The 21,590-nt window shown below is 28.6% G+C and overlaps 1 long non-coding RNA gene across 1 annotated transcript; it reads right to left on the bottom strand.

Moving 5' to 3' along the window:
* Positions 1-9,018: 9,018 nt before the first annotated feature.
* On the bottom strand, positions 9,019-11,493 carry LOC145073645 (uncharacterized). Its single transcript, XR_013691474.1, has 3 exons — positions 11,216-11,493; positions 11,046-11,116; positions 9,019-9,372 (listed from the first exon to the last, which is right to left on the bottom strand). It is a non-coding gene; the product is annotated as an uncharacterized LOC145073645 (long non-coding RNA).
* Between the last annotated feature and the right edge of the window lie 10,097 nt (positions 11,494-21,590).

Genomic DNA, 21,590 nt, shown 5'->3' with positions numbered 1-21,590 from the left:
GGTCGATAGGGCCGAAGGGGCGGTCATGCCCAGCCATGCTAGGTAGATTATGAGATATGTGTTATGCGGTAGTAGTAGGGGTGAAATAGTCCCCAGTATCCGGTCGAGAGGACCAAAGGGGAGGCCAACACCCAGATATGCTAGTCAGTATCCGGTCGAGAGGACCGAAGGGGAGGCCAACACCCATATATGCTAGTTAGTAGCCGGTCGAGAGGACCGCAGGGGTAGGTCGGGCATCCATATATGCCTGACTATATATGTATTTTATGTGGTTAAATGGTATATTGTACAGTGGGGGAACTCACTAAGCTTCGTGCTTACGGATTTAAGTTTTGGTTTCAGGTACCTCTTCGTCGAAGGGGAAGGAGCTGGCGCGGTAGCGGGACATCATACACACACACTGTTTCTACATTCATGGGATTGTTCTGGGATTTCTACTCTGACATTTTGATGGATCACCTGTTTTGGTTTTCAGACTTAGTAAATGTTTATGAAATGGTTTGATCAGACTATGTTTATTTGCAAATGATTTTACTAAATATTGATTGAAAAATGAAATTTTTGGCCCGTATTTTTGGGATGTTATAAGTTGGTATCAGAGCCCTGGTTTGAGGGATTCGGACACACCTTCGGGGGTGTCTGAACTCAAATCGAGGGATTAGAAGATTTTGAAGAAGAAAATGTTTTCTAAAAGGCTAAGTAAAGAGTTTTAGGATGGAACAAAGTGTGTGATGTGCGCGACCGGCCAAGCTCAAGTAAGTATTCCCCAAAGTACTCATACAAGCTTATGTTACGTTTATCAGTTTCAGTAGAACAACATGCTAGAATAGGACTAAGGATCTAGGAGTGATGCCTTATGTGCCTGCTTTATGTGCTTCAGTGTATGAAAATTGCATCCTAGTATTGAGTAGACAACAGTAAGATGGCCCATTTATCTTTAGTGCTTCTCAAGTTGTGGCATTAGCAGAGTCGATGCTTATGAATCTCGTATAGTAGTTTCACTATGTAAGGGATGTGTCCTTAAAAGTGTATGTGGCAAGCCTAAACACGACAATATATATATATATATATATATATATATATATATATATATATATATATATATATGGACACACACATTTTAAAATACGTTTTAGATATATAAAAATATTTTTAAAGATATAAATACATACAATTGCAATATATTTTTGTAAAATGTATAAATATACATAAATACCTTTTTATAATATATAAATACATATAAATATGTATACACATTTTTAAATTAAATAAATACCTATATATATATATATATATATATATATATATTTGTATGTATACATTTTGAAAATATTTTTATATGGTTAAACGTGTATATATATATATATATATATATATATATATATATATATATATATATATATATATATATATATATATATAGACACACACACTCCTAAACAAAAAATTATAATTGTTTGAAAAACAATTTTTGTTCATAATCACAAAATATATATTCGATTATATTTTATGAATTAGTTCATATATAAAGGTATGCAGTTAAAAGACAATGAAATGTAAATTTTTTTAAAAAAAATAACTAAGTCATTATTGTTATTTAATAAGTAATAATTTCATACAAAATTATAAAGTTTATCTTAAATATTGATCATTTTACCTTTCACTACATTTATTTACATTCATTTGAAACTCTCAAGTCTTTTTAATTTGTTTCTAACACTATTAATTCATTTGAAACTCTAATTACTTTTTAATTTCTTTCTAATAATATTATAAATTAATAAAATAATGTTATATAAATCCAAAAAAAAAAACAACTGCCTAAACCTAAAGTTAAAATTGTTTGAATAAATATCCACCTAAACATAAAATTATAATTGTTTGTACAATAATTTTGATTCATAAGCCTAAAAGTACGCACTCGATTATATTTGATAAATGAGTTCATTTTGTGATGAAGTTTTTAATCATGAAAATACATAGCTTTACATGATTTAATAAAAAGTTACTTCAGAAAAACTTATCTTTTTGGATAACAACTTACGAGATTATTGAAAAATACAATTATTGACCAATAATTATTTAGATAACTTTTATTTATTTATTTTATTTCATTACTATGTTATTTAAAAAAAAAATAGAATTATTGACAAATAAAGAAATGAGTTTGATTAAAATGTCATTAGTTCACGTCATTAGGTATATTGAGTTGAACCGGTCCGAGTTTGATTAAGATATGAACCTTTGGGATGAGTTAGGCAATAACGCGTGATTGGAGACCGAGTCAAAGTAACTTACCTAGTATTTGGTTGAATTTGTCAAATTTTACAACCCTATAACTAATATAGTTTAAATTCCAACCTTAAAAAAGATTTTTAAATTATCATATTTTCTTATAATGATAATATTTAAGATAACTTCTTAATTTAGTAAAAAATTAATATTTAATAGATAATAATGACAACATAGGTTTTTTTAACAATTAAAATTTCTTTATATTTATACTACGTTACTTTGAATGTACACAACAAATCAAAGTTCCAACATTCTCTGTTATGATATTGTAAAACATAATGATAATATTAAAAAACATTTTTCATATTTATTATAAAGTTATTATTTAATTGTTAGTAACAATGATATAAAGTTATTATTTTTCATATTTATTAAAAAACATTTTTCAATTGTTGTACATGTATAAAATATTTTTCATATTTATTATAAAGTTATTATTTAATTGTTAGTAACAATGATTTAGTTATTTTTAATATAACATATATTTTTTTTCCCTATTTTAACTATGTATAAATATTTTATACATGTACAACGATTCAGCATCCGCCTAATAAATAATATATAGGGTTAAGTAACAAAAAAATACGATTGCATCTTTAAGATTCTCTAAGTTTGCACAAAATATTCGATTTTCCCCTTTTGTATATTTTACCCGATTACCAACTGATTTCCTACTCACATGGCGCCCCATATAGGCGTTGATTAGGTGTTTCCGGCTGACGTGTCACTAATTGGGGCAACTCCTTTGCTTGAATAAAAATGAACAAATGGAGACATGACCGAATGTAGTGGAAATCCAACGCCTTAATTGATAATATTATTATTACTATTACTTTGGTTATTTTCTTAATTATTATTATTATTATAATATATATATATATATATATATATATATATATTGTTATGAATAATTATTTAGTGAATGACTATTGGATTCTCCATATTCCCCCATTACTATCCATAATTAGTAAACATTATAGCAAACATTATTATGTGTTTTATGAGTGTAGTTATGCACCACTATAATGAGCATTCATATCATACATCACCTTTCATCTTCTTTGTCTAGTATAAATAATGAATATTATGTATTGTAAAGTTTGATGATTTTCATCACAAGTATTGGAATAAAAGTTCTCTCTACTCTCATGTCTTTCTTTATTCTATAATTTATCTTGTTATTTGATCATATTTTATAACATATATATATATATATATATATATATATATATATATATATATATATATATATATATATGAAGCTTAGGAATAGTAAACTTGACATTTTTTTGGCAGAAATGGTCCCTGCACTTTACTTCTCATTTTTTACCTATTTTTACATTTTTGGTCCTTGCAATCAATATTTTTACACTTTTTAGGAACCTTTTAATATTTAAAGTTTGGCCACAAAACTTTAACGGTTTGACAACTTTGATCCCTTTTCTAAAAATTTGTTAATTTCTACCTCTTTAATTCTTTAACCGTTTTGAAACTTTTGATCCTTGCAGTCAAAACTTTTACATTTTTTCATAAAAACATGAAAGAAACGGTCGGGGGCAAACTCTGGGCTTTTCATCCTTCCACTTTCTACGTCTATCATATTTATCGATTCGAAAACAATATTGAAAGTTTCTGGCACCGCGTAGTGGGGGTAACCTTTCTAGTTATTATTATATTTATTAGTATATGGAGGTATTTTGTATAAATTATAATTTTCATGAGTTCTAGTTTCTTCTAAATGTTGAATGGTTTTGCATATATTTGAATTTATCATCCAATGCCTTTTTAACATATTAGCCCAAAGCTTTTTATTTTTTGAACAATTAATTTGTACTTTAGAACTCATAAATTTTGTTTAAAATTTTGAAGTTCATCAATAAAATCTGATTTAGTAGGACTAGGAAGACTATTTTCACTATTTTGATCATCTTGATATAATGGTTTGTGAATAGAATTAATATAGTCAACAGTTTTTAGTTTTAAAGATCTCGACTTTAATAACAAAGATTTTGAAGAGCCTGTTTCTGGGATAAAAGAAGTTGATAATCTAGATGATCAAATATTTAAGAAAGAAAAATTTATATTTACAAAACCATCATTATATTCAATAATATTTGAGATTTGTTTTGAAGAGTCTAGTGGTTTTGGATCGATAACATTTTGTAAGTTCCAATTACAATTACATGATTGAGTTATATCAGATCATTTTAATCTTTTGGTGTGTGAACTTTGGTATGGTTAGTATTTGCTTCAAAAATAATTGTTTCATTTCTAGGACTTGATAAACGTGTTTTCAGTTCAAGTGTAGTTGACATAGTTTTGTAACAAACTCGATAAATTAGTGCTAAAGGCTTTGTATCATCTTTAAATTCTAAATTTTTTGTTTCTATAGTTAACACCAAAGTATCTAAAATATTTTTATCAAATAATTCTACAGAAATATTTGGATAACAATTGAAATAAATAGGTCCGTTAGCAATATTTGTTTCAGCCATAGCTAGAATAGAATTTTGAAAATCTTTATGTCTCTTGTCTCTTAAAATAAGGAGAACAGGGGCATCTATTCTAATTCTAAATAGAGGCTTGATAGCAAATTGGACTAAACCGACATGTAAAAATTTATATTTCGTTCTATGCTCTAGAATAGATCGTGATGATAACAAATGTAAATTTTGTTGGTTTTGACCAATAGACAAAGTTTGTTCTGTCATTTTAATAGAATAAACTTGAAAATAATTAAAATTTCCTGTTCTATATATTGTATTAACATTAGTTTTAGGTATTGTCCAATTATTCAAACTTTGTTCTATGTTATTAACGGTTTCTTCAATAAAATTTATTCGATTATCATCATAATGATGTTCATTGTTGATATTTTTTCCAGGAATATATTTTTTGGATAGTATGCCTGAAAATTTACTCATATTTAATTAATTTTGCTTTAAAATTCTATAAGAAAACTTACTAGTTTTAATAATGGTGAACAGAGGGGAATCGTCCCGACGATGATTGTGGTCCGGCACCGCGACTTACGTACTTATCTGCGCGCTTTACGCTAATCCAACCAATCACTGGTCTTGTCTCTGAATCATGCTTATTAAAACTTATAAATTTCTTATAAAATACTAAACCAAAATTAAATAAATTTGAAATAAATATACCATGCATAACCACCCTATATATATATATATATATATATATATATATATATATATATTAAAATGAATATAAAAATGAAAACATTGATGATTAATTTTAAATATGCTAAAAACGTCTTTGTACATAATGTATACATATAATTATGTATAAAGACATATTTTATATATCTTAAATGAAAAAGTTTTTTTATATATTAAATTTTTTTATATGTAAAAACCATATTTTATATATCTTAAATGAATATAAAAATGATGAGATTTTTAAATATATTTATCTATTACCTAGAAAAAATGAAATAAAATTTCCACCATCATACCATCTATTTTTTAGGGGCAACAGTCATAATTTTTTATGTTTGCACCAAAAAAAGAGCATGAAACGACGCCAATTTCACACGTGCTAAGTAATTTAACCCAAAGTTGGTGATGTGACATAAGTATAAAGTTAGCGGTGAACATTGTTCACATCATTTATACGGGTTATGCCACTCTCCGAAAATGCAATAATACTCCACTGCCACAATACTACCTCCTTCTTCGTGTTCCGTTCTCCGTCGTTGTGATTATTTTTATCGCCTACACCCTTTATATTAATGGTGGCGGAAGGGGATTGAGGAGAATAAATCCAGACTCCCCAACAAATATTTTTCGACTCCCTTCATTCGTCATCCTCCTCGTTGGTTTTTCCCTCTTATATTCCTCTTTAAAATAATAAGTACGTATGAAAAAGTTTTTTACATATAAACTGTTATTTATATGTATAAGACATATTTTATATATATAAGATGAATATAAAAATGAAGAGATTTTTGAACATATTTATATAGTACCTAGAACAAATGAAATAACTTTTTCACCCTCATACCATCTATTTTTCAAGGGTAAAAGTCATAGCTTTTTTATATCCTGCACCAAAAAAGGCATGAAACGATGCATGTTTCACACGTGCCAAATAATGTACCTTTGAAAGTTGGTGATGTGGTATAATTATAATATTAGTGGTGAGCATTGTTGACATCATTGATATGGATACAATATCTTACATGGAATATGTCGTTCTTCAAAAATGCAAATAATAATACCCCATTGGCACAACACCTCCCTCATCTTCAAAAATGCAAATAATAATACCCCACTGCCATAACACCTCCCTCCTCTTCCGGTTCCGTTTGGGGTTATTTTTCTTGCTTATACATTACATATTAATGGCGGCGGAAAGGGATTGATGAGCATAAATCTGAACTCCCCAACAAATATTTATTGACCCCTTTCTTTTGTCGTCCTCCTCATTGGCATTCTCCTCTTAAATTTCTCTCCAAAATAATTAAGAATAATTGACACCGATACAAATTTGGGAACACCATGGATGCAGCACGTACAATTCTAAACCTCTTTTTTCACCAAATCTTTTCAAAATATATATAACTTTGATTCACTTTACTATACCAACAAACACCGTTTGTTATTCACAATTTCCCAACACTATAAAAGAGAGCATGTGGAGAAAAACAATTGTGGTAGTTCTAACTACATAATCTGAATGCATGCGGAAAATTGAAATATTTCATTTGTATGTATAAATACAAAAAAAACATCTACCATAATAGAAAATTATTATTATTATTTACAAAATATTTTAGATTCATAAGCTATATATATATATATATATATATATATATATATATATATATATATATATATATATATGTGTGTGTGTGTGTGTGTGTGTGTGTGTGAAAACATTGATGATTAATTTTAGATATGCTAAAAACGTCTTTGTAGATAATGTATACATATAATTATGTATAAAGATATATATATATATATATATATATATATATATATATATATATATATATATATATATTTGCATTTTTATATTTATATAAAACATTTTTTTTACATTTAAATTGGTATAAAAACGTTATTTATATGTATGAAAAAGTTTTTTTTTTATATATTAAATGTTTTTTATATGTAAAAACCATATTTTATATATCTTAAATGAATATAAAAACGATGATATTTTTAAACATATTTATCTAGTACCTAGAACAAATGAAATAACATTTCCACCCTTATACCATCTATTTTTTAAGATGAAAAGTCATAATTTTTTATGTTTGCACCAAAAAAAGTCATGAAACGATGCCAATTTCACACGTGCTAGTTAATGTAACCGAAAGTTGATGATGTGGCATAAGTATAATGTTAGTGGTGAGCAATGTTCACATCATTTATAAGGGTTATGCCACTATAAAAAGCAAAAAATAATACTCCACTACCACAATACTACCTCCTTTTTCGTGTTCCGTTCTCCGCCGTTGGAATTACTTTTCTTGCCTACATCCTTTATATTAATGGTGGCGGAAGGGGATTGATGAGCATAAATCCTGACTCACCAACAAATATTTTTCGATTCCCTTCATTCGTCATCCTCCTCATTGGTATGAAAAAGTTTTTTACATATAAATTGTTTTTTATTTGTGTAAGACATATTATATATATATATATATATATATATATATAAAAGATGAATATAAAAATGAAGAGATTTTTAAACATATTTATATAGTACCTAGAACAAATGAAATAACTTTTCCACCCTCATACCATCTATTTTTTAAGGGTAAAAGTCAGTTTTTTTTATATCCTGCACCAAAAAAGGCATGAAATGATGCATGCTTAACACTTGCCAATTATTGTAACTTTGAAAGTTGGTGATCTGGTATAATTATAATATTTGTGGTGAGCATTGTTGACATCATTGATATGGATACAATATCTTACATGGAATATGTCATTCTTTGAAAATGCAAATAATAATACCCCACTGCTACAACACCTCCCTCTTCTTCCGGTTCCGTTTTCTGCCGTTGGGGTTATTTTTTTTGCTTATACATTACATATTAATGGCGGCGGAAGGGGATTGATGAGCATAAATCTAAATTCTCCAACAAATATTTCTTGACTACTTTCTTTCGTCGTCCTCCTCATTGGCATTCTCCTCTTAAATTTCTCTCCAAAATAATTAAGAATAATTGACACCGATACAAATTTGGGAACACCATGGATGCACCATGTACAATTCTAAACCTCTTCTTTCACCAAATATTTGCAAAATATATAGATAACTTTGATTTACCTTACTATAACCAACAACCACCGCTTGTTATTCACAATTTCCCAACACTATAAAAGAGAGCGAGTGGAGAAAAACATTGTGGTAGTTCTAACTATATAATCAAAATGCATGCGGAAAATCGAAATATTTCATTTGTATGTATAAATACAAAAAAACATCTAACATAATAGAAAATTATAAATATTTGCAAAATATTTTAGATTCATAAGCTATATATATATATATATATATATATATATATATATATATATATATATATATATATATATATATATATATATATATATATATATATATATATGAAAACATTGATGATTAATTTTAAATATGCTAAAAACGTCTTTCTACATAATGTATACATATAATTATGTATAAAGATATATATATTTGCATTTTTATATTTATATAAAACATTTTTTTTACATTTAAATTGGTATAAAAACGTTATTTATATGTATGAAAAAGTTTTATTTTTATATATTAAATGTTTTTTGTCACACCCCAACCAATGGCGGAAACGCCGGGGTTGCGAATTAAACGTTTGGATCATAGTCAACAACATATAATGATATAATAACAAAATTTATATTACATTCATCCGAAGTATGAATATAACAAAACACACTGTTTAATAGTCCAAAAGCGTTATACGCAGATTTCAGTTTCTTATAACATAAAAGAGACAAAAGGCTACTATAGAGCCAACAATTTATTTTCAACGTCAAACCCATCATACTCACACGTGGTGAGAGTTCTTCTGGCCACCTTGAACACCTAGAGACACATACATTTTGAAAATACGTCAACAATAATGTTGGTGAGCTTTATAGGTTTTCTTTTGACTCCGATGATTTTTATAATTCAAAATAATGTTTCCAAAGACCGGTAAATTATAAAGCATATTTTTCTATTCAGCCACTTTTTAAACAATAAATATTAGTTATTTTCATGACGATTTTTATTCTCTGGATCTTGTCTGTTACGAAAAATTATGTCGTAAGGAGAAGTATATAACGTCCTAACACTCGACACTCTCGGTCCCAAATTGGGAGAATTGACTCAATCTAGATCTATACATCTTCAAGTAAAAATCTTCAATATATTAATTTGCCCATAACCGACACTATTCGTCGCTCCTCCACGAATCGCATAAGCGCAATAAACATGCCACACAGGCACAATACAAATAAATATAGAGGAATCGAGAGCGTTACTAACGTTTAAAAGTAGTCGTATAGTAACGAAGAAAAGAAACACTTGACGTCTGTTGCCTCGTCAGACGAAGTTGTAGCTAGCAACCACAGACGGAAAATAACCATTCGTATAAATCTTTCCATAAGAATTAGATCTACACCAAAGTTCTTTATTATAAATCTATGCTGTGTACATAGACCTACAGTATATGATTCCTCCTGGATTAACGGTTATAGAGCTAGGTGTCGATTCCAAGATCGGATCCTTACAAGGGAAAAACACACCATCAACAAACTCTCACCTCCACCCCTTTCGATACATTCCTCCCACAAGCACACACGGGATACACAATCCGCGAAAATACATGACAATAAAAATCCGCCGCTTCCAATGATCGCCAACGCGAGTCTTTATTTATGATTTTATTTTTATCTAGTGCATTTAGTTAAATATTAAATTTAACTTAGCTTTCAAATAAAGAGACGGTATTTACTCAAAAATTTCAATCTACCAACCGATAGGAAAAGACGTTCCTTTAGCGTAGTCGAGTACTTCATACGTGTCAGTGCTACGTCGGTTCACCGGTCGTTGCTTTAATCGAATATTTTTGTATTTTTAATATTTACTTAATGTTGAAACATATTATTTTCGTTTGTAAGTAAACTTTAGTCTTAAAAATACAAACACATTATTTATCAACAAGATTTTGTATTATAACATAATATATAACTACTTGTGGTTTATTCTCATACTCTTGATATCATTTTATAATTCATTTGTATATTTTTATTTTATCATCTCGTTTATATCTTTACTATCAATACTTGATGAAAAATAAGCTTAATGCCCTAATATACACAAGTCATATGGTTATACCTATCATGACAAGTTAAACATGTTCATTTATCAAAATTTTGACATATGTTCTTAACGATACTTTTATTTGTCCCGACAAATAATATAACACTAGATTACTTTTATCTAACTTTTGTTTACACAAGTGCTTGTAAATAAGTCTAACATTTTATAATTTTTTTGTGTATAACCATTACTAACCACCACTTTTATTACAACGTCATTTGTAAAAAAAAAGTATATGTAATAAACATTGACTCTAACAATTTTTGCATTTAGTACTAACTGTGTATGCATGTAACATATAAACTTTTTGCCATTTTATTATATCAAAATACTCAAGTATGTGTCTCCCCCCAAATAAGTAAAAATGTAAAAACGAGGCCATAAAGACTCACATTTGCAGCGTGATTCTCGAGTTTAGACGGGAGGATTCGGTGAGGTTTGTGCTTCGTTCAAGACCCGATACCTTCACCGACAATAAACGAATCTAGTTTTAGATTATTGAGCTTGACTAAGGTGTTCAAAACAGCAAGTATTTCAGATTTTTAAGGTGAAATAAACTCACCCAAAACAGCCACAAAAGCTGTCGACGGAAATGGGGTTGTCGGGGTGTTTCCGGTAGCTTTCTCGCCCCTTTTCGTTCCTATTTTTGCAGCAGCTTTTGACAGCAACAAGATCGATCCAGGGAGGGTGTTTGGCTGTCTCGAAGGTTGGTTAATCAGTGGAGAATTTCGAGAGGCTGCTACCTCTTTTCTTACCGGTAAACTAGCCAATAAACACCTCAGGTGGAGGTGTTCCTTGGTGAACTCCGAACACAAGAGGGGAAGTAGAGAGGAAAGAAGTTTGAGGCTGAATTTTTCTGGGTTAAAGGTCCCTACTAGTGGTCTTTTTATACACTTCTCAAAGCTATCCACTTTCCTACTTTCCTTTAATGTGTACTTTTGGCCATTTATTGAAGTAACTCTACTCTCTAATAATGGCTTGGGGTTTTGCATGGATGGATGACTTGTGAGGGAAAGAAGACACGTAAGATAGAGGGAGAAGGAGTGTTAGTCGTTTAAGGTGATCCACTTGTCCATGTTTTCATCATTATTGTACTTCTTTGGTTACTCATAAAAGTTAAGCTATTTCACCTCATCTTCCTTTGTACTTTTAATTAAATCTTGAAAGCAACCCAATTTAATGTATGGTACTTGCTACATGTAGAAAAGGTGGGATTTGGTGGGTGAAATAGCATTAACCACGTGAGAGAGAGAGAAGAGTAGAGTCCTAGGTGTTGACTTTGGCCTTTAATTCTTATGGCTAGTAATATGTTGCAAATAGTGTGATACTAACCCTTACATGAGGTGTATTATGTCAATAATGAACTTCTTGGGTATGGATGAGGAAGTTTTCGAGATTTCCTAACCATATACACACTTATGTATATTTCATGCTCCATATATTTTGTTACACTTTTGTCATAAAAATAATAAGGTTCACATATTATTACTTAACATAATTGCACGGACTTAGATATTTTTTTTAAATAATACCCTTCTACTATATGAACTTAACCATATACATATCTTATTGATTTTATTAGCATATAACTAGTCGCAATCTAATAATGATCTATATTAAACGATTCTTAATAAAAAAATATATACTTATTTTTTTTAAGAACGTCGTACATTAAGTCCTACAGCAAAATTAGTTATGGTCGTCATTCGAGGGACAACGATCTAATTTTTACGATTGTTACATTTGTTATATGTAAAAACCATATTTTATATATCATAAATGAATATAAAAACGATGAGATTTTTAAACATATTTATCTAGTACCTAGAACAAATGAAATAACATTTCCACTCTCATACCATCTATTTTTTAGGGGTAAAAGTCATAATTTTTTTATGTTTGCACCAAAAAAAGTCACGAAACGATGCCAATTTCACACGTGCTATTTAATGTAACCGAAAGTTGGTGATGTGGCATAAGTATAATGTTAGTGGTGAACACTGTTCACATCGTTTATACGGGTTATGCCACTTTCAGAAAATGCAAAAAATAATACTCCACTGCCACAATACTACCTCCTTTTTCGTGTTCCGTTCTCCGCCGTTGGGATTACTTTTCTCGCCTACATCCTTTATATTAATATTGGCGAAAGGGGATTGATGAGCACAAATCCAGACTCACCAACAAATATTTTTCGACTCCCTTCATTCGTCATCCTCCTTATTGGTTTTTCCCTCTCATATTTCTCTCTAAAATAATAAGTATGTATGAAAAAGTTTTTTACATATAAACTATTTTTTATATGTGTAAGACATATTTTATATATCTACAAGATGAATATAAAAATGAAGAGATTTTTAAACATATTTATAAAGTACCTAGAACAAATGAAATAACCTTTCCATCCTCATACCATATATTTTTTAAGGGTAAAAGTCATAACTTTTTTATATCCTGCACCAAAAAATGCATGAAACGATGCATGTTTAACACGTGCCAATTATTGTAACTTTGAAAGTTGGTGATGTGGTATAATTATAATATTAGTGGTGAGCATTGTTGACATCATTGATATGGATACAATATCTTGCATGGAATATGTCATTCTTCGAAAATGCAAATAATAATACCCCACTGCTACAACACCTCCCTCCTCTTCCGGTTCCGTTCTCAGCCGTTGGGGGTTATTTTTCTTTGCTTATACATTACATATTAATGGCGGCGGAAGGGGATTGATGAGCATAAATCCGAACTCTCCAACAAATATTTCTTGACTTCTTTCTTTCGTCGTCCTCCTCATTGGCATTCTCCTCTTAAGTTTCACTCCAAAATAATTAAGAATAATTGACATCGATACAAATTTGGGAACACCATGGATGCACCATGTACAATGCTAAACCTCTTCTTTCACCAAATCATTGCAAAATATATCGATAACTTTGATTTACCTTACTATAACCAACAACCAACGCTTGTTATTCACAATTTCCTAACACTATAAAAGAGAGCGAGTGGAGAAAAACATTGTTCAGAATGCATGCGGAAAATCAAAATATTTCATTTGTATGTATAAATACAAAAAAAACATCTAACATAATAGGAAACTATAAATATTTGCAAAATATTTTAGATTCATAAGCTATATATATATATATATATATATATATATATATATATATATATATATATATATATATATATATATATATGAAAGCATTGATGATTAAAAAACATTTTTTTTTACATTTAAATTGGTATAAAACGTTATTTATATGTATGAAAAAGTTTTTTTTATATATTAAATGTTTTTTTATATGTAAAAACCATATTTTATATATCTTAAATGGATATAAAAACGATGAGATTTTTAAACATATTTATCTAGTACCTAGAACAAATGAAATAACATTTCCAACCTCATACCATCTATTTTTTAGCGGTAAAAGTCATAATTTTTTATTTTTGCACCAAAAAAATTCATAAAACGATGCCAATTTCACACGTGCTAATTAATGTAACCGAAAGTTGGTGTTGTGGCGTAAGTATAATGTTAGTGGTGAACACTGTTCACATCATTTATACAGGTTATGCCACTCTCAGAAAATGCAAAAAATAATACTCCACTGCCACAATACTACCTCCTTTTTCGTGTTCCGTTCTCCGCCGTTGGGATTACTTTTCTCGCCTACATCCTTTATATTAATGGTGGCGGAAGGGGATTGTTGAGCATAAATCCAGACTCACCAACAAATATTTTTTGACTCCCTTCATTCATCATCCTCCTCATTGGTTTTTCCCTCTTATATTTCTCTCTAAACTAATAAGTATGTATGAAAATTTTTTTTACATATAAACTGTTTTTTATATGTGTAAGACATAATTTATATATCTATAAGATGAATATATAAAAATGAAGAGATTTTTGAACATATTTATATAGTACCTAGAACAAATGAAATAAGTTTTCCACCCTCATACCATCTATTTTTAAGGGTAAAAGTCATAGCTTTTTTATATCCTATACCAAAAAAGGCATGAAACGATGAATGTTTAACACGTGCCAATTATTGTAACTTTGAAAGTTGGTGATGTGGTATAATTATAATATTAGTGGTGAGCATTGTTGACATCATTGATATGGATACAATATCTTACATGGAATTTGTCGTTCTTCGAAAATGCAAATAATAATACCCGACTGCCAAAACACCTCCCTCCTCTTCTGCATCCATTCTCCGCTATTGGGGTTATTTTTCTTGCTTATACATTACATATTAATGACGACGGAAGGCGATTGATGAGCATAAATCCGAACTCCTCAACAAATATTTCTTGACAACTTTCTTTCATCGTCCTCCTCATTGGCATTCTCCTCTTAAATTTCTATCCAAAATAATTATGAATAATTAACACCGATACAAATTTAGGATAACCATGGATGCACCATGTACAATTATAAACCTCTTCTTTCACCCAATCTTTGCAAAATATATAGATAACTTTGATTCACCTTACTATAACCAACAAACACCGCTTGTTATTCAGAATTTCCCAATACTATAAAAGAGAGCAAGTGGAGAAAAACAACTCTGGTAGTTCTAACTACATAATCAGAATGCATGCGGAAAATCGAAATATTTCATTTGTATGTATAAATACAAAAAAAAACATCTACCATAATAAAAAATTATAATTATTTGAAAAATATTTTAGATTCATAAGCTATATATATATATATATATATATATATATATATATATATATATATATATATATATATATATATATATATATATATATATTAAAATGAATATAAAAATGAAAACATTGATGATTAATTTTAAATATGCTAAAAACGTCTTTGTACATAAAGTATACATATAATTATATATATATATATATATATATATATATATATATATATATATATGTATATATATTTGCATTTTTGTATTCATATAAAACAGTTTTATTTCATTTAAATTGGAATAAAAACGTTATTTATATGTATGAAAAAGTTTTTTTATATATTAAATGTTTTTTATATATAAAAACCATATTTTATATATCTTACATTATTATAAAAATGATGAGATTTTTAAACATATTTATCTAGTACCTCGAACAAATGAAATAACATTTCCACCCTCATACCATCTATTTTTTAGGAGTAAAAGTCATAATTTTTTATGTTGGCACCAAAAAAAGTCCTGAAACGATGCCAATTTCACACGTGCTAATTAATGTAACCGAAAGTTTGTGATGTGGCGTAAGTATAACGTTAGTGGTGAACATTGTTCACATCATTTATACGGGTTATGTCACTCTCAGAAAATGCAAAAAATAATACTCCACTGCCACAATACTACCTCCTTCTTCGTGCTCCGTTCTCAGCCGTTGGGATTATTTTTCTCGCCTACACCTTTTATATTAATGGTGGCGGAAGGGGGTTGATGAGCATAAATCCAGACTCCCCAACAAATATTTTTCGACTCCCTTCATTCGTCATCCTCCTTATTGGTTTTTCCCTCTTATATTTCTCTCTAAAATAATAAGTATGTAAGAAAAAGTTTTTTACATATAAAGTGTTTTTTATATGTGTAAGACATATTTTATATATCTATAAGATGAATATAAAAATGAAGAGATTTTTGAACATATTTATATAGTACCTAGAACAAATGAAATATGTTTTCCACCCTCATACCATCTATTTTTAAGGGTAAAAGTCATAGCTTTTTGATATCCTATACCAAAAAAGGCATGAAACGATGCATGTTTAACACGTGCGAATTATTGTAACTTTGAAAGTTGGTGATGTGGTATAATTATAATATTAGTGGTGAGCATTGTTGACATCATTGATATGGATACAATATCTTATATGGAATATGTCGTTCTTCGAAAATGCAAATAATAATACCCGACTGCCAAAACACCTCCCTCCTCTTCTAGTTCCATTCTCCGTCATTGGGGTTATTTTTCTTGCTTATACATTACATATTAATGACGGCGGAAGGGGATTGATGAGCATAAATCCGAACTCCCCAACAAATATTTTCTTGACTACTTTCTTTCATCGTCCTCCTCATTGGTATTCTCCTCTTAAATTTCTATCCAAAATAATTAAGAATAATTAACACCGATACAAATTTAGGATACCCATGGATGCACCATGTACAATTATAAACCTCTTCTTTCACCCAATTTTTGCAAAATATATAAATAACTTTGATTCACTTTACTATAACCAACAAACACCGCTTGTTATTCAGAATTTCCCAACACTATAAAAGAGAGCGAGTGGAGAAAAACAATTGTGGTAGTTCTAACTACATAATCAGAATGCATGCGGAAAATCGAAATATTTCATTTGTATGTATAAATACAAAAAAAACATCTACCATAATAGAAAATTATAATTATTTGAAAAATATTTTAGATTCATAAGATATATATATATATATATATATATATATATATATATATATATATATATATATTAAAATGAATATAAAAATGAAAACATTGATGATTAATTTTAAATATCCTAAAAACGTCTTTGTACATAAAGTATACATATAACTATATATATATATATATATATATATATATATATATATATATATATATATATATTTTCATTTTTATATTTATATAAAACAGTTTTATTACATTTAAATTGGAATAAAAACATTATTTATATGTATGAAAAAGTTTTTTTTATATATTAAATGTTTTTTATATGTAAAAACCATATTTTATATATCTTACATTATTATAAAAATGATGAGATTTTTAAACATATTTATCTAGTACCTAGAACAAATGAAATAGCATTTCCACCCTCATACCATCTATTTTTTAGGAGTAAAAGTCATAATTTTTTATGTTTGCACCAAAAAAATCATGAAACGATGCCAATTTCACACGTGCTAAGTAATGTAACCACAAGTTGGTGATGTGGCATAAGTATAATGTTACTGGTGAACATTGTTCACGTCATTCATGCGGGCTATGCCACTCTCAGAAAATGCAAAAAATAATACTCCACTGCCACAGTACTACCTCCTTCTTCGTGTTCCGTTCTCCGCCGTTGAGATTACTTTTCTCGCAGACACCCTTTATATTAATGGTGGCGGAAAGGTATTGATGAGCATAAATTCAGACTCCCCAAACAATTAATATTTTTCGACTCCCTTCATTCTTCATCCTCCTCATTGGTTTTTTTCCCTCTTATATTTCTCTCTAAAATAAGAAGAAGTATGTATGAAAAAGTTTTTTACATATAAACTGTTTTTTATACGTGTAAAACATATTTTATATATATATATATATATATATATATATATATATATATATATATATATATATATATATATATATTAGATGAATATAAAAATGAAGAGATTTTTGAAAATATTTATATAATACATAGAACGAATGAAATAACTTTTCCACCCTCACACCATCTATTTTTTAAGGGTAAAAGTCATAGCTTTTTTATATCTTGCACCAAAAAAGGCATGAAACGATGCATGTTTCACACGTGCCAAATAATGTAACTTTGAAAATTGGTGATGTGGTATAATTATAATATTAGTGGTGAGCATTGTTGACATCATTGATATGGATACAACATCTTACATGGAATATGTCGTTCTTCGAAAATGCAAGTAATAATACCCCACTGCTACAACACCTCCCTCCTCATTGGGTTCCGTTCTCCGCCGTTGGGGTTATTTTTCTTGCTTATACATTACATATTAATGGCGGCGGAAGGGGATTGATAAGCATAAATCTGAACTCCCCAACAAATATTTCTTGACTCCTTTCTTTCGTCGTCCTCCTCATTGGCATTCTCCTCTTAAATTTTTTTCCAAAATAAATAAGAATAATTAACACCGATACGAATTTGGGAAAACCATGGATGCACCATGTACAATTCTAAACCTCTTCTTTCACCAAATCTTTGCAATATATATATATATATATATATATATATATATATATATATATATATATATATATATATATATATATAAGTTTGATTCACCTTACTATAACCAACAAACACCGCTTGTTATTCACAATTTCCCAACACTATAAAAGAACATCTACCATAACATAACAGGAAATTATATATATTTGCAAAATATTTTAGATTCATAAGCTATATATATATATATATATATATATATATATATATATATATATATATATGAAAACATTGATGATTAATTTTAAATATGCTAAAAACGTCTTTGTACATAATGTATACATATAATTATGTACAAAGATATATATATTCGCATTTTTATATTTATATATAAAAAAAAATTTACATTTAAATTGGAATAAAAACGTTATTTATATGTATGAAAAAGTTTTTTTTATATATTAAATATTTTTTATATGTAAAAACCTTATTTTATATATCTTAAATGAATATAAAAACGATGAGATTTTTAAACATATTTATCTAATACCTATAACAAATGAAATAACATTTCCACCCTCATACCATCTATTTTTTAAGGGTAAAAGTCATAATTTTTTATGTTTGCACCAAACAAAGTCATGAAACTATGCCAATTTCACACGTGCTAATTAATGTAACCAAAAGTTGGTGATGTGGCATAAGTATAATGTTAGTGCTGAACACTGTTCACATCATTTATACGGGTTATGCCACTCTCAGAAAATGCAAAAAATAATACCCCACTGCCACAATACTACCTCCTTTTTGGTGTTCCGTTCTCCGCCGTTGGGATTACTTTTCTCGCCTACATCCTTTATATTAATGGTGGCGGAAGGGGATTGATGAGCATAAATCCAGACTCACCAACAAATATTTTTTGACTCCCTTCATTCGTCATCCTCCTCATTGGTTTTTCCCACTTATATTTCTCTCTAAAATAATAGGTATGTATTAAAAAGTTTTTTTTACATATAAACTGTTTTTTATATGCATAAGACATATTTTATATATCTATAAGATGAATATAAAAATGAAGAGATTTTTGAACATATTTATATAGTACCTAGAACAAATGAAATAACTTTTCCACCCTCATACCATCTATTTTTAAGGGTAAAAGTCATAGCTTTTTTATATCCTGCACCAAAAAAGGCATGAAACGATGCATGTTTAACACGTGCCAATTATTGTAACTTTGAAAGTTAGTGATGTGGTATAATTATAATATTAGTGGTGAGCATTGTTGACATCATTGATATGGATACAATATCTTACATGGAATATGTCGTTCTTCGAAAATGTAAATAATAATACCCCACTGCTACAACACCTCCCTCCTCTTCTGGTTCTGTTCTCTGCCGTTGGGGTTATTTTTCTTGCTTATACGTTACATATTAATGGCGGCGGAAGGGGATTGATGAGCAAAAATGCGAACTACCCAACAAATATTTCTTGACTCCTTTCTTTCGTCGTCCTCCTCATTGGCATTCTCCTCTTAAATTTCTATCCAAAATAGTTAAGAATAATTAACACCGATTCAGATTTGGGATAACCATGGATGCACCATATACAATTATAAACCTCTTCTTTCACCCAATCTTTGCAAAATAAATAGATAACTTTGATTCACCTTACTATAACCAACAAACACCGCTTGTTATTCAGAATTTCCCAACACTATAAAAGAGAGCGAGTGGAGAAAAACAATTATGGTAGTTCTAACTACATAATCAGAATGCATGCGGAAAATCAAAATATTTCATTTGTATGTATAAATACAAAAAAAAACATCTACCATAATAGAAAATTATAATTATTTGAAAAATATTTTAGATTCATAAGCTATATATATATATATATATATATATATATATATATATATATATATATATATATATATATACTAAAATGAATATAAAAATGAAAACATTGATGATTAATTTTAAATATGCTAAAAACGTCTTTGTACATAATGTATACATATAATTATGTATAAAGATATATATATTTGCATTTTTAAATTTATATAAAACATTTTTTTTTACATTTAATTTGGTATAAAAACGTTATTGTTATGTATGAATTTTTTTTATATATATTAAATGTTTTTTATATGTAAAAACCATATTTTATATATCTTAAATGAATATAAAAACGATGAGATTTTTAAACATATTTATCTAGTACCTAGAACAAATGACATAACATTTCCACCCTCATACTATCTATTTTTTAGGGGTAAAAGTCATAATTTTTTATGTTTCCACGATAAAAAGTAATGAAAATATGCCAATTTCACACGTGCTAATTAATGTAACTGAAAGTTGATGATGTGGCATAAGTATAATGTTAGTGGTGAACAATGTTCACATCATTTATACGGGTTATGTCACTCTAAAAAAATGCAAAAAATAATACTCCACTGCCACAATACTACCTCGTTTTTTGTGTTCCGTTCTTCGCCGTTGGGATTACTTTTCTCGCCTACATCCTTTCTATTAATGGTGGCGGAAGGGGATTGATGAGCATAAATCCAGACTCACCAACAAATATTTTTCGACTCCCTTCATTCGTCATCCTCCTCATTGGTTTTTTCCTCTTATATTTCTCTCTAAAATAATAAGTATGTATGAAAAAGTTTTTTACATATAAACTGTTTTTTATATGTGTAAGACATATTTTATATATCTATAAGATGAATATAAAAATGAAGAGATTTTTGAACATATTTTTATAGTACCTAGAACAAATGAAATAACTTTTCCACCCTCATACCATCTATTTTTAAGGGTAAAAATCAGAGTTTTTTTATATCCTGCACCAAAAAAGGCATGAAACGATGCATGTTTAAGACGTGCCAAATAGTGTAACTTTGAAAGTCGGTGATGTGGTATAACCAACAAACACCACTTGTTATTCACAATTCCCCAACACTATAAAAGAGAGCGAGTGGAGA

The sequence above is a fragment of the Lactuca serriola genome, chromosome 9 (genome assembly GCF_051521515.1).
Source record: "Lactuca serriola cultivar US96UC23 chromosome 9, Lser_US96UC23_V15, whole genome shotgun sequence".
Lineage (NCBI taxonomy): Eukaryota > Viridiplantae > Streptophyta > Magnoliopsida > Asterales > Asteraceae > Lactuca > Lactuca serriola.
Note: the sequence above shows the minus strand (reverse complement) of the source record. Positions and strands in the feature narration are given on the sequence as shown.